This window comes from Schistosoma mansoni, chromosome 1 (assembly GCF_000237925.1).
Source record: "Schistosoma mansoni strain Puerto Rico chromosome 1, complete genome".
NCBI lineage: Eukaryota > Metazoa > Platyhelminthes > Trematoda > Strigeidida > Schistosomatidae > Schistosoma > Schistosoma mansoni.
In genome coordinates this window covers 13,667,103-13,680,379 of record NC_031495.1, presented here as the reverse complement: position 1 = coordinate 13,680,379, position 13,277 = coordinate 13,667,103, and the positions used below count along the sequence as shown (strand labels likewise).

Sequence of the window (13,277 nt, the reverse complement as noted above, 5' to 3'; positions counted from 1 at the left end):
CTTCAGGTCTAGGTCACAAATCGTCAAGGAGTGTTTAAAGTATCAACAGAAACTGGAACTCATGATATATCTATCCACTTAACGTAGTGGTTACACTGGGAAGCGTAGACGATGGATTCCAGTCAGTGCTGAGTACTAAAGGAAGAGATACTCTATTATCTAGCGACAACATGAAATATAGAGTAATCAAAATACTTTGTTGAACAATCCATCATTATAATTATTTGATAAATTCTTGTTTAGATCACATCCTAATTATTTTTTTGATAAGTTTGGTTAATGCGATACACAGACAATGGTTTAAATCCATTTCATCAGTTAATTGGTAGTATAAGTTAAGTCTTTCTACATTCTTAATGGCCAAAATATAAATCAATCCTAAATTATGTTCAATCACATAGATCACTAATAAAAAACCACAATGACGAAATGATATCACAACTTAGGTTTCATAAACGATTGTTATATTATCATAAAATACTTTGGTCATTCAACAAGTTGCTCAGAGTATCTCATTTGCCACAGTTGGATCTTTTGTCATTATTGCTAATTCACTGACATGTACCCAGAGATAATCAACTCAAAGCATTAGGTATGCACGACATATCCAACAGTGACTGAAACCAAACTTATGTAAGAGATCCGTCTAACTCTTTCACACCACAATAACGTCGTAGATAACGTATGGAATCTTTGAAACACGACTCTTCTGACTTGACATATTTTGGATGTTAGTCAAAAGACGAGAGATCTTTGGTTTGGTGTTCAGTGTAAGTAGCATCACTAACACGAAAATATTTTAACACGCGAAATCTAGCATCACTCAATGAAATAACTTTGTTACTCTTGCAGATCGATAGATATAGGACATTTCTGGTGGCTATAGTATTTTACTTCCATGTAAATATGAAGTCGGGCAGTAGTGATTCTTTATACCGTTGAGATGGAAAATCTATTGATCGGAATTTATCCGTTGTGTCTATTAAACAAAACCATAACTTATAAGCAAAATAAACTGAGTAGTTATTACAGTACTACTGACTGCCGGTCAAGAAAATTTACTTACACAATTTAATAAACTGTGTGCTAAAAGAAAGTTCCTGGTTTTTCACCTTTTGGTGATTGTTGTCTTAGAGTAATCTTTCGTGCTTGTTGGGACTTGAGAACAGAAAGAGATCCTACCCCAACGGGGTCCATAATTCTGTGTTGTACATCTGGATAAAAATATGGTTTTCAAAATTACACTAACTGCTTGATGAATGTAAATTAAATTATCTGAAGCTGGATAACTACTGTTTAATGAAATGCCACTAAATGATAATGTTGTATATATTAGTCTGCTACTGAGAGGCAAACGATTTCATATTATATAGTTCTTAGAGTTGGTGGCATTCTTTAGTTTTCACAATGACCAGGTTAATTTAGCATCATTAAGTTAGAATCTGGGAATTCATATTCCCCATTTTCGTCAGTTTGTGGAATAAAGCAAATTCGCAACTATTCAGTGATCTGTAGGTATAATCATTTACCTGGTATCATAAATCTAGTTAATTAGGCTGAAGTTCCAAATTTTTTCCTTAAATGCAATAAACTATCAATAACAACATAAACTGATTTTTGTTGGCAACCGACTAGAAGTTATGAAGGTTAGTTTTGTAAAGGGTACATGTATTCTTGTAAACTTAGCTACCTCACATTACAGTTTAACGAATTTGAAATGGAACTATGTTATTTAATTGTTAAAATGGTAGATGTAAACCGTCACCTGACCTTGAACATGAGCGAAAACATTATTTACTCACTGTTTTCTACCAACAATAGCATGGAGGTACATACACACACATACATTCTTTACATGACAAGCAATTTTCACATTAAACTCCCTTCAACTTCGTGTAAACAAAATGAATAAGCTTTAAGTATGCTATCTTTTTTATATCACTGTGCTTAACATCCAATAATCTCCAAATTAGTATGCATAAACTGTTTGATAGTGTTGATTTCGATTATATTTCCCCTAACGAGATTCAAATCAGTTTGCCGGAGGAAAATTTGAGATTATTCAAGTTTAAATAGCTGAGATCATTAAAATACAATTCTTACAGTTAATATCTTCGATGTATTTAGTGCTTGATTTTAGCTAAACTAAATAGTGACTAGCTTTCAGAGGAAATTTTCTGAGTTCTAGTCAGAAGCAGTGATAAGTGGAGTTCAGCCTTGTCGGGTGTTATTTAAGACAGCCACAAAAAAAGAAAGATGGTCTCAATGTCGTGAATTGATTTGGGTTATGAAGATAAACCACTGGGTTTCGGCTGAATAGTCGAGAAGTTAAGCATCCACTCGTGAGACCTCAGGTCCTGAGTAAGATGTTCAGTGGTGGATTTGTGGATGTGCACTCCTAAGGAGTCCTAAACTAGGCAAAAACGGCTGATCAGTGATTTTAGGCTTTCAGTGACTGCCTAACTTATGTAGGTTCGTGATCCCAGTAACTCAAGTATAGAATATTATTAAACTGACGACCATTTTTGTATTTTTTAAAATAAATTCTTTCTCATCCCTTTTGAAAAAAATTTTCATCCCATTTTCCAGTTTTCTTTCATTCCGTTTCGTCCAATTAAATGGCCAGTTTTAAATTCGTTATGATTGGTTATTTATTTCTTAAAATTGGTATAAAATAACAGTACTTGTCGACAAAGCACATTTTCTTCACATTATGGACGATAATGACGTACAAAGTACAAGCTCTGTTGTTTCTCACGTTGTCACAGAAACGGATAACGTATTTTTGAATGTATTGTATATCGTAGCGTTCCAATCACTTGAAGCGTTAAAGAACGTCATTATAACTTTATGAAGAGCTACGTACTGCCATTATGCAGTGAGAGATTCTCATTTCCATATAGATTGGAAACCGTATATTAAATTTGTATGTGGAGAAACGGACGTAGAACACCTAGAGGTGGTAAAAACGTAGAGGCAGATATGAGACACAGAATCGGCAAATTTAAAAATGAATGACTTTTATCTTTCATCACATTGAATTCCCAATAGAAATACCTTTCAGTAGTGCTCAGAGCAATTTGTTTATAGTGAACTTGCGAAAAATTCATTAACCTTAGTGGTTCACTAAATGATAATAGACGAGTTGTTGAAGTAGGAAATGCTAAAATCGATAATGTTTTTAACGTATAACTTCATATCGATATAATGTGACAGCTGTGGTTCACTTTTAATTTTATCTCTGTAACTCTTCAGCGATTTTATGAATATATATTGTAGACAACGATGAGTTCTTTATGGCTATGAGAAGGAATCAGAAGGACACTAAAATTATTGAGCTTGTGTAGCAATATATTTCAAAAACATTAAAATAAGAAAACTAATAATAAGCCTCGAAAGAACGATAAACTTCTTAAAACTATTAAACTCTAACAATACTCAGCAGCTAAAACAACTGACGAATAGAATTTAAACTTAAAGCAAATTTGAACTGAAGACGGGCGCTTTAGTCATCAACTCCCTTCTCCCACCTTACCATAAAACTATGATGTATATTTTGATCCTACCACTATGCTTATGATAACAAAAATGTTTCTATGAAATACATATTGGTTAAATTTTTATGTTGTCTTAGTTGCCAGATAATAAGGAACAACCATTATCTTTCATGTGTGTATACATGCAAAGAATACACTAAACAATATGTTATTTTACATATTGATTCTATTAATAATGTTCAAATTGTAGTCCGCATTAATCCGATTGTGATAAGTCAGTTATCTAGACCATATTTACCACACCTACTCTATTTAAATAAATTTCAAACGAGGTGTACAATGTACATTTATTTGTATATATATATATATATATAAATTGTACTTATACATTAATTAATTCAATCCGGAATACTCAAACAAAGAATTCAACATTAAAATATAAAAAAGGCTAAGAATATCAAATCTGGATTAGTTTACAAAACAAAGTTAAAATGTAAAATAATACCTGTGATTATGTTCGATGAACTTGTCATCCCACGCATTGAAATTAACATAAATGTCCAGTGAAAAATTGGTAATGCTATGTTATACTAATGACCTTGAATGAACTAATCCATTCTAAGATACGTCGTCTAAGATTTATGCGCTAAATCGAAGACTCAGTGAAAGATATCGTATATCTTCTATATCTAGTTTCCAGAATCATTAAAATTGATAAAAATATTATTAGTACAGTTATATAGTAAGTGTGGCATTTTGTGTAAAGTAAATTACAAAAAGTACCTGATTTGGGTTACATTATATACCTGAGAGTACTTGATGTGATTCAGGACATAGTTAAAGATGTCTGTAAGCATTCTCCCACACGAACACTTTTAACCGTAACATTCCTAGTCCAAATACTCCTAACCTTAACTCAGAAATCCTGCAAAATTCCTTATACCTAACTCCTTTATGATAATACGTAATTCAATATGCGAGCGCAAACTAATCGTTTGGAAATTTTTTATCCGTTGGAATCTATTAATTTTCACTGAAAATCGTTACCTAACTGAACACTTTTCTTACTGACTGATAAGTCGCTCAAGGTTTTCGGTACAGTTATGCTTTTATCGAGAGATTAGTATACATAATTGTTATTACTATTTTTTATTAGTAATGAATATATGTGCAAATTTTTCTCTCTTTGAATAAATGATTAACGTTTGTAATTGGTCATGATAAACAAAGTACAGGCTTAGTTATGGGTAATAGTCAAATTGAATTATGTGATGTTGTTATAGAAGAGGTTGTCGAATTATCTGATGAGCAAACATTTAATTTTTAAAATCAGTTAGTAGAATGCTAATTGATAGATGAACGCAATAATATGATGTGCTCAAATGATGGCTGTTTACGAGACCGTATTATTAACTTAATGCTCCTAAATGGTTTTAAATCAAGGACAAAGAATGGATTTTTTGTGTCATAAAGTAATCTGCTTATACACACCATATGAAAAACACACAACTATAATCAAATATTCATGGGGGATTGGAGGTCATCCATTACTCAATCAATTAAGACTTAACTGTTAGGAATAATCTATGTGTTATATCCTAGTGACGATTAAATTACAGGTAACTTTTGAGAACTATTAATCGACTAATAATAATAATAATAATAATAATAATAATAATAATAATATATATATATATATATATATTCAGTAACTAGATTATGTATATCTATATTCCTTTTATTATAAGCTTTATTTTGACCTGTAGGCTACTATTATACGATTTACTATTCTTAAATTATACTCAGTTTACTGATTACAGTCTCTCACATTCACAGCCACGTTTTGGCTTGATCTTGTATAAATGCTATTTCTTATTTTTATGGTGTGATGTGGTTTGTTTGACTGGTGCATAAACCAAGTATGTCTGAGGTAAATGATCCGCATAGTGGAGTCTGTCATAGGTATTCTGGACTTAACTGGAGGGGCTAGCAGAATAAGGGACCAATAAGGACTCTAGGCTGCTCATACCGGTTGGACGTCATTGGTTTGGCACAGTACTAAGACTGTATAAGTCACATTTCGATTGGCGAATAAATCACGTGATAATTAGCCGGGCTTAAAGTCACAACACTGTGGACATCGTATCACATACCTGAGCATAATTACTGGTTGGTTTAAAATACTTTGATTTCTAGTCAATAAGTCGCAGATCTGGACTTAAACTTTGATACGATCAAGTAGTATTGGTATTCTCACACAAATTGTGTATTCGGCAAGGATCCAGTCATGTGATCATGTAACTTTAGTTATGAATGGATTTTCAATGCGAAAACTGAAATGTAATGAGAAATATGAGTTGGTTAGAATGAATGCTTAATCATATTTTATTTATAAAAAGGATAATCACTGCTATCAAAGAAATGTATTGGTAGCAAATAGTTGATACGAGGCCATGTTTCATTACCCTTGTTGTCATAAAACGAATGATAGTATAAATTGAAGATCGTTTTAATACTTACAAGTATTCATGAGTATGTTATCATGTTATTATAAGTGTACTTTGTTATGAAAAGTGTTTTAACTTGATCTCTGAGTGAAATGACTCAAGATTTCATAGTCTGTTTTGATAAATCAGTTTGTGATTTAAACTATATAGCTGTTTAATTACACTGTATAATATGAGTCGGAATTAAGTTTTAAGGTAAAATCTTCGAGTGTGAGACTGGGTAAACCAGGTTCCAATCTCAAAGAGAATATAAGTCCCTTCAAGGTTGCAGATACTTTCTACAGACGAGTGCCAACCAGTATAAATCTCAAATCCTTGGGGTTTATTCCGATCGCCTGAAGCTCCTTAACATAGTCTAAGCTATGCTGGTTCGCCTGGGATGAAGAACCCATTTAGATTAAACTGATTGAAATCGATCAGCCATAAGAACCATGGTAAAATGACGTTATCTACTATTCGGTAGCTAACTAGTTACTTGTTTGTTTCATAATTGATCCTTGCTGCAACATCTTTTCACCAGTGGAATATTAGGGATTAAAATATACTAACAAACAGAGAAAATAAGTTTAAACAACAGGTGTTAATCATCCAAAGCTTCATTTGACAAAGCGCTTGAAATCAATCACAGGAATAGACAATAAGATCTGAGGGAAAAACTTCTTTAATCAATTATTACTTCACTATCTTGTGACGAATTCAGGTTTTGTTGTCATTGGATTAAGCGAAAACTTGGAAAATAAATTCTTAAGTCACACATAGATTGGGTGAATGAAGGTAGTCACAAAGAGTTCCTTGATCTAAGCTTCGTGCTAGTTTTCCCTCGTCAGCAAGTGTATCTGTAATCTTCAGGGAACTGGTGCTCTCCAGAGGATTCAACCCCGAATCCTTCTGCTTCATGGTCTTTGAATTTCTCAATGAGCTACTTCGGTCACAACTGACTGAGATGTTTCTATTGATTGGTCACTAGCATCAAAACTAGATTCTTATTTTCCTCCTGACTACATCCAAACCATTTAGGACTTCAGCCTATTGCATACGATGTTGAGTCAACTAAATTAGTAGCCACATTGCAACTTGGTAGGAAGTTATGACTGAAAAATTGCATTAATAGCTGTTATGATGACACATATGTTGATTTGATTAACTAACTGGTGTGGTTGATTTGAAACTAAATAAAAAATTTACTCGTGTAACTGATTAACTAATTGACTACAATATTAAAAAATCATGAATATAAATATACATACCAAAGTACGTGACAGACACTTGACAGTAATCCTTCACATTCTGTTTATCTAATTGTTTGTACGATATGATCACCGAGACAAAATGATTATTAATATTGTAACTACATAATCGACGAAAGGTATCGAAGAGAAAAAAAAATTGGACGGAAATTTTTAATGGTTACTGGTCTTACTACACATTGTAGGCAATGTATCAATACATACAAATTCATTGATATCATTACAATGTGAAATGAATTTCACTAACTTAGACGGTTTTTCCTCCCATCGATGTGTTTAGGACTGCAACTGGTCAGTCTCTAATTGGCATATGTGCATACTGTGCGTATTGCCTCGATATACCTTAATTCACAAGCATGGTAAGCAGAGATGGATAGTGGCCGAGTGGATAACGCGATGGCGTTTGAAGCGAGGGTACTGGGTTCGAGTCCCAGAGTGAACATCAACTCTGAGATGCAGGTACATCCAGCTGACGAGTCCCAAATAGGACGAAACGCGCGTCCTGGATTCCACTGCTAGCCACTATCCATCTCTGCTTAGACGGTTTTTATTTATCGTCAAACAATCATTGTATTCCAACTAAATGGTTGAAAGTTAGTCTATTTCAAAAAGAAACCCTGAAGTGTTCTAAGTGTATACAATCCTATTTAGAGTTGTGGTTTATTCACCACGGAGAAGTCTTCAACAGAGCTGAAACAAGTGCTCTCAGTTCACGATAAACATTATTTGAAAGTAAGGAATAATTGACTTATTACATCAGAATCATTATAACCAATAAATTGATTTTGAGGAATATAGAGTTCTCTAGATTAAAATGATTGTATGTTATGGAGTCAAATTGAGAAAAAGAAAACCAGTCTAATTCTATCGACTCTGTTATTGATAGACTTAGGAGTGAATAAACATGTTTCAATGTAGTTTTACTATCATAAATCATAAAAAAAATGAATTTAGTAAAAAGTTGGTCGACTATTAGAAAGAGTCATTTTTATGTTGTTTTTATTTTTCTGATAAAATAAAAGACAAGACTTTTTTGATGATGGAAAGTGTAAAATTTCAATGGAATCATAAATCAATATTGTTTTTGTGTAGCACACTCTATGAATTGATCTGAATTTAAGATAATGTAGAGATATGACAATGTTGTTTTGATTTATTTGAATAATTCAGTACATAGTGAATAAAATAGTGTTTATGTGAGGGAGTTTTATAAAGGCTGTTTTAATTAGTAGGATGTATCTGTCACTTAATGGTCTCATTTGAGATACCACTGAAAAAAGGGGGTTACTGAGCATGTTTTGTTGTGGTATGGGATTTCACAAAACTGCGTAACTACTAAACCAACATGGGTTGAATCCAGGATGTTGAAGTCTCTCAATGTATGTTTAACTATTAGAACTGTCATAGCTGCGTTCATTGTTACAATTCTATCTTCAAACTTATCACCAATAACCTTTGGTTCCAGCTGATTTACTCACAACATGTTCTAACTCTACCAGACATGGCTTCTCTTAAGAACTACAGGATCGTCCAGAAATAAGTCATTAGTGCACTGAACAGCTCTCTCTGATTTTTAATGATACATCGAGTAAGACCATTTTATGTAATGAAGTTATGACCCGTTTAACGAATGATATCGTCCAGGTTGCATTATAAGACAACAATCACATCAGCAGTGTAAATTTTATTGGTCTTAATTTGGTTTCAACCTCAATGGTTTTTGTACTTAATTCGATAGTTATGCATTATAAAGATGTTACTGAGTTGTAAACGATCATTAGTAAGTCCTGGATTTTAATTTCATGCTAGTTGAAACTTGTCAAGAAGATGCATCTGCAAACTTGAGAAAACTAACTAACCCTTAGTGAGGTTCAAACTTGAATAATCAAGTATCACAGTTGTGGAGGTTAACACAACATTGTTCAAGACTAATCTCGATAGTTCTGTAAGTAACCAATAATTTAATTCATCATTTTGTTTCTTATCTATTTGTAAGCGTTGAGATGTTTCTAAGAAGCACTAGTGATGCAATATATTGTGATAACGTGCAGCTAATACACAAATGGCATATTTTCAAGGGGATTGGAGAAAAAGTGGATTTGACGGTGTGGCTATTGTGTCACATAGAAAGATCAGACCACTAAATTTAGTCAGGACACAGGTTCATTGTTACCAATGACACCATCGCCATTACTGATGTACGTTACTAGAAGGTTCCCTAATGAAATTATCTCTCTTTAGTGGATACACGATTGTCAATTTTCTCGAAAGACTTTCTAAATATTCAGCTTCCCAATTAAATCTTACATACTTTTCACTTTTTAAAGTGGTATATTTGCAATTCATTTGAAAATACTATTGTTTGATTGGAATGATTTAGTTGAGTAGGTGATTTGTGAAAAGTAACATTAAATCAACTAGTAAATTATAAGTCGACTGCATGTGATGCATATTCAAGTAATTTATTCTATCGCTACTTGGAAATTATTTTAAATTCACCTTTTAGGTACCGATCATAATGTATGTAGATTACATATCAACATCATTTGACAATTTGATTGAAATTAAACAAATCACTTTCTTATTATGAAATCATCTTTTTATGCTCACCTTGTTTGTTGGCATTCCGATTGATTTGTTATTGAAATGAACAGTTAAATACTAAGTGATTTGAATAATTTATTAAATTCCATCTTTTTTCATCTAATGTGTGTTGATATGAGAATCACATTCTTTTTGGATAAATTATATTTTAGGATTCTATATAACCATGATTTTCAGGAAAGAATCCATTGAGTTTAAGAATATAATTTGAAAAATGTAACTTTGAAAGTCAAACAATCAGACAGACAGCCACAAGGACTGAAGGTTCTTGATCCGATCCTTCATAAGCTCATAGTTTCGTGCTACCTGGAATTTTTATGCTAAGATATGACAGATATTTATTAGAACAACACATGTAAGCGAACAAGAACAATTGTTTTCAATTAGATCGTCATCAGGCTTTACTCTAATATACATGAATATTTATATGAAAATGTTAGACCAATCAAGGCTATTTGAGTCAATAATCACAATGAAATAGAATACGTAACCAAGCCTAATAGTTGAAAGTACAAGTTGATAGTGGGAAGACAGGTGTACTGATAGTAGTAAGAATATTAAATTACGATAACAAAAGTCTTATCAATAGTTAAACATAAGTAATAAGAGGTCAAACGTGGGTAAATAGACTAGAATAGTAATCATAAAACATTAAAATCATTACGTAATAAGAAGTATGTAAATAAATACTACTAGGCAACTAAACCAACGAATGAGTGAACATCTACCAGCATGGTTTGGAAAGGGCCAAATAAAAACAATACGCAGTTCTATCTTGGCACATCTAATTGATAGTGGTCATATTGCTAATAAATTGAAATCATTTCAAGTGATCTATCGTATACCTCCATCATTTCCCAACGGAGTTCGCTCCCGTCTACTTCATATAGCAGAAGCCATAGGAATTCGTACATTCCATCCTAATTTATGTGTACAGAAGAAATTCGTAACCCCCCTATCCCTTCCATGGCCGGACATAACTTAATAAATGACATTATTATTATTAAATTCAACTTAGTATTGTTTGTTTGAATCTTCCCAAGCAAGTGGCTATCAGGACTCAGTGGCCGAGTGGATAACACGATGGCGTTTGAAGCGAGGGTACTGGGTTCGAGTCCCAGAGTGAACATCAACTCTGAGATGCAGGTACATCCAGCTGACGAGTACCAAATAGGACGAAACGCGCGTCCTGGATTCCACTGCTAGTCACTATCCATCTCTGCTAACCATGCTTGTGAATTAAGGTATATCGAGGCAATACGCACAGTATGCACATATGCCAATTAGAGACTGACCAGTTGCAGTCCTAACAAAAATCGATGGGAAGATTCAAACAAACAATACTAAGTTGAATTTAATAATAATAATGTCATTTATTAAGTTATGTCCGGCCATGGAAGGGATAGGGGGGTTACGAATTTCTTCTGTACACATAAATTAGGATGGAATGTACGAATTCCTATGGCTTCTGCTATATGAAGTAGACGGGAGCGAACTCCGTTGGGAAATGATGGAGGTATACGATAGATCACTTGAAATGATTTCAATTTATTAGCAATATGACCACTATCAATTAGATGTGCCAAGATAGAACTGCGTATTGTTTTTATTTGGCCCTTTCCAAACCATGCTGGTAGATGTTCACTCATTCGTTGGTTTAGTTGCCTAGTAGTATTTATTTACATACTTCTTATTACGTAATGATTTTAATGTTTTATGATTACTATTCTAGTCTATTTACCCACGTTTGACCTCTTATTACTTATGTTTAACTATTGATAAGACTTTTGTTATCGTAATTTAATATTCTTACTACTATCAGTACACCTGTCTTCCCACTATCAACTTGTACTTTCAACTATTAGGCTTGGTTACGTATTCTATTTCATTGTGATTATTGACTCAAATAGCCTTGATTGGTCTAACATTTTCATATAAATATTCATGTATATTAGAGTAAAGCCTGATGACGATCTAATTGAAAACAATTGTTCTTGTTCGCTTACATGTGTTGTTCTAATTTTCACAATGAGATATTTATTACTTCCTGACTTTCGATGGTTGTCTAACCAATTTCGGTTCCCAACGTAATATTTCAAATTCAGTAATCCCTGCAACATCCTGTAGTAATAAAAATATGATTTAGAGAACTAGTAAAAATCGGGTAGCATAATTTAACGATTTGGTTTTAATCACTGGAAAATTCTCACTATATTAAAACACAATTATATGAAAGAAGTTTTTTCTTTTCTGTGAATGCGTTATGCTTCAGGAACTAATTGAGTCCCTTTAACACAATGAGTTGATCACAAGATTTCAATCGCTGGTTTTAGTTAATCTCTCTCCAAAATTACATAATCATACCTAAACAAAAAATCAAACTCAGCACCTTTAGATTTGTGATGAACACGGTAGTTTTAAACTATCACGTTAAAATCCAGTAGTTTTTTTTATAAATTAAATCAATTTTTTTAAGTAGTGCGATTCCCTTTCGTTGTTATCGATAATATCTGTTTCATGGTTGATATGATTAAATTCATAGGCCTCTTTTCAGAATCTACGGTAAACCTATCTAGTGAGCATGTAATTATTGATCCATAATTAAAATACCAGTGTGAACATTTATGGACATCAGTAGTATCTACCTTCTGTGTTCAGATTTTTGCCAGTCAATTAATTCTCGAATTTTACCATTCAAAATTAGGTATGTTGACAATTTTTAACTAAAGTCCAAGTAGATAAACTTACTTACATCTTTGTTTTCAATGAATTGTGTAATTTAATCATAAATTTATCGTGGTCTACACAAACTTCATGATTAAACCGCTCAATTAATAAGAACACGTTGAGAACGTTTGTTCACTATCAGAGATGGATAGTGGCTAGCAGTGGAATCCAGTGGAATCCAAACAAGTAATACGAAGTGAGTTTGTTCACTATGTTATTATTATTACTAAGGTTTGTTTAAACATAGTAAGAAATGTTTTGAAATTTCGGTAGGTCATGTTTAATTTTTATGATGTTATAACACATTCCCATTCCCATTTACATTGGTATTACGAACGTGAATTATTAGATAAGGAGTAGAACATATACTAGAGTCCTATTGTGCAATTATTCAAAATACACATTACAAACTAATATGTCAATTAAATTCATTTAGTATTGTTTGTTTGAATCTTCCCATCTATGTGTTAGGACTGCAACTGGCCAGTTGAAGTGAATGGTACTGGGTTCGAGTCCCAGAGTGAACATCAACTCTGAGATGCAGGTACATCCAGCTGACGAGTACCAAATAGGACGAAACGTGCGTTCTGGATTCCACTGCTAGCCACTATCCATCTCTGATAGTGAACAAACGTTCTCAACGTGTTCTTATTAATTGAGCGGTTTAATCATGAAGTTTGTGTAGACCACGATAA

At 32.9% G+C, this 13,277-nt stretch overlaps 1 protein-coding gene and 1 non-coding gene across 2 annotated transcripts in view; both read left to right on the top strand.

Moving 5' to 3' along the window:
• Positions 1-13,277, top strand: part of Smp_141390 (putative innexin) — a gene marked incomplete at its 3' end in the record, with an annotated part of 31,370 nt that overhangs the window by 4,048 nt on the left and 14,045 nt on the right. The window lies entirely within an intron of this gene.
• On the top strand, positions 7,620-7,692 carry Smp_tRNA_00150_Pseudo_TTG.1.1. The gene has a single exon. It is a non-coding gene (tRNA).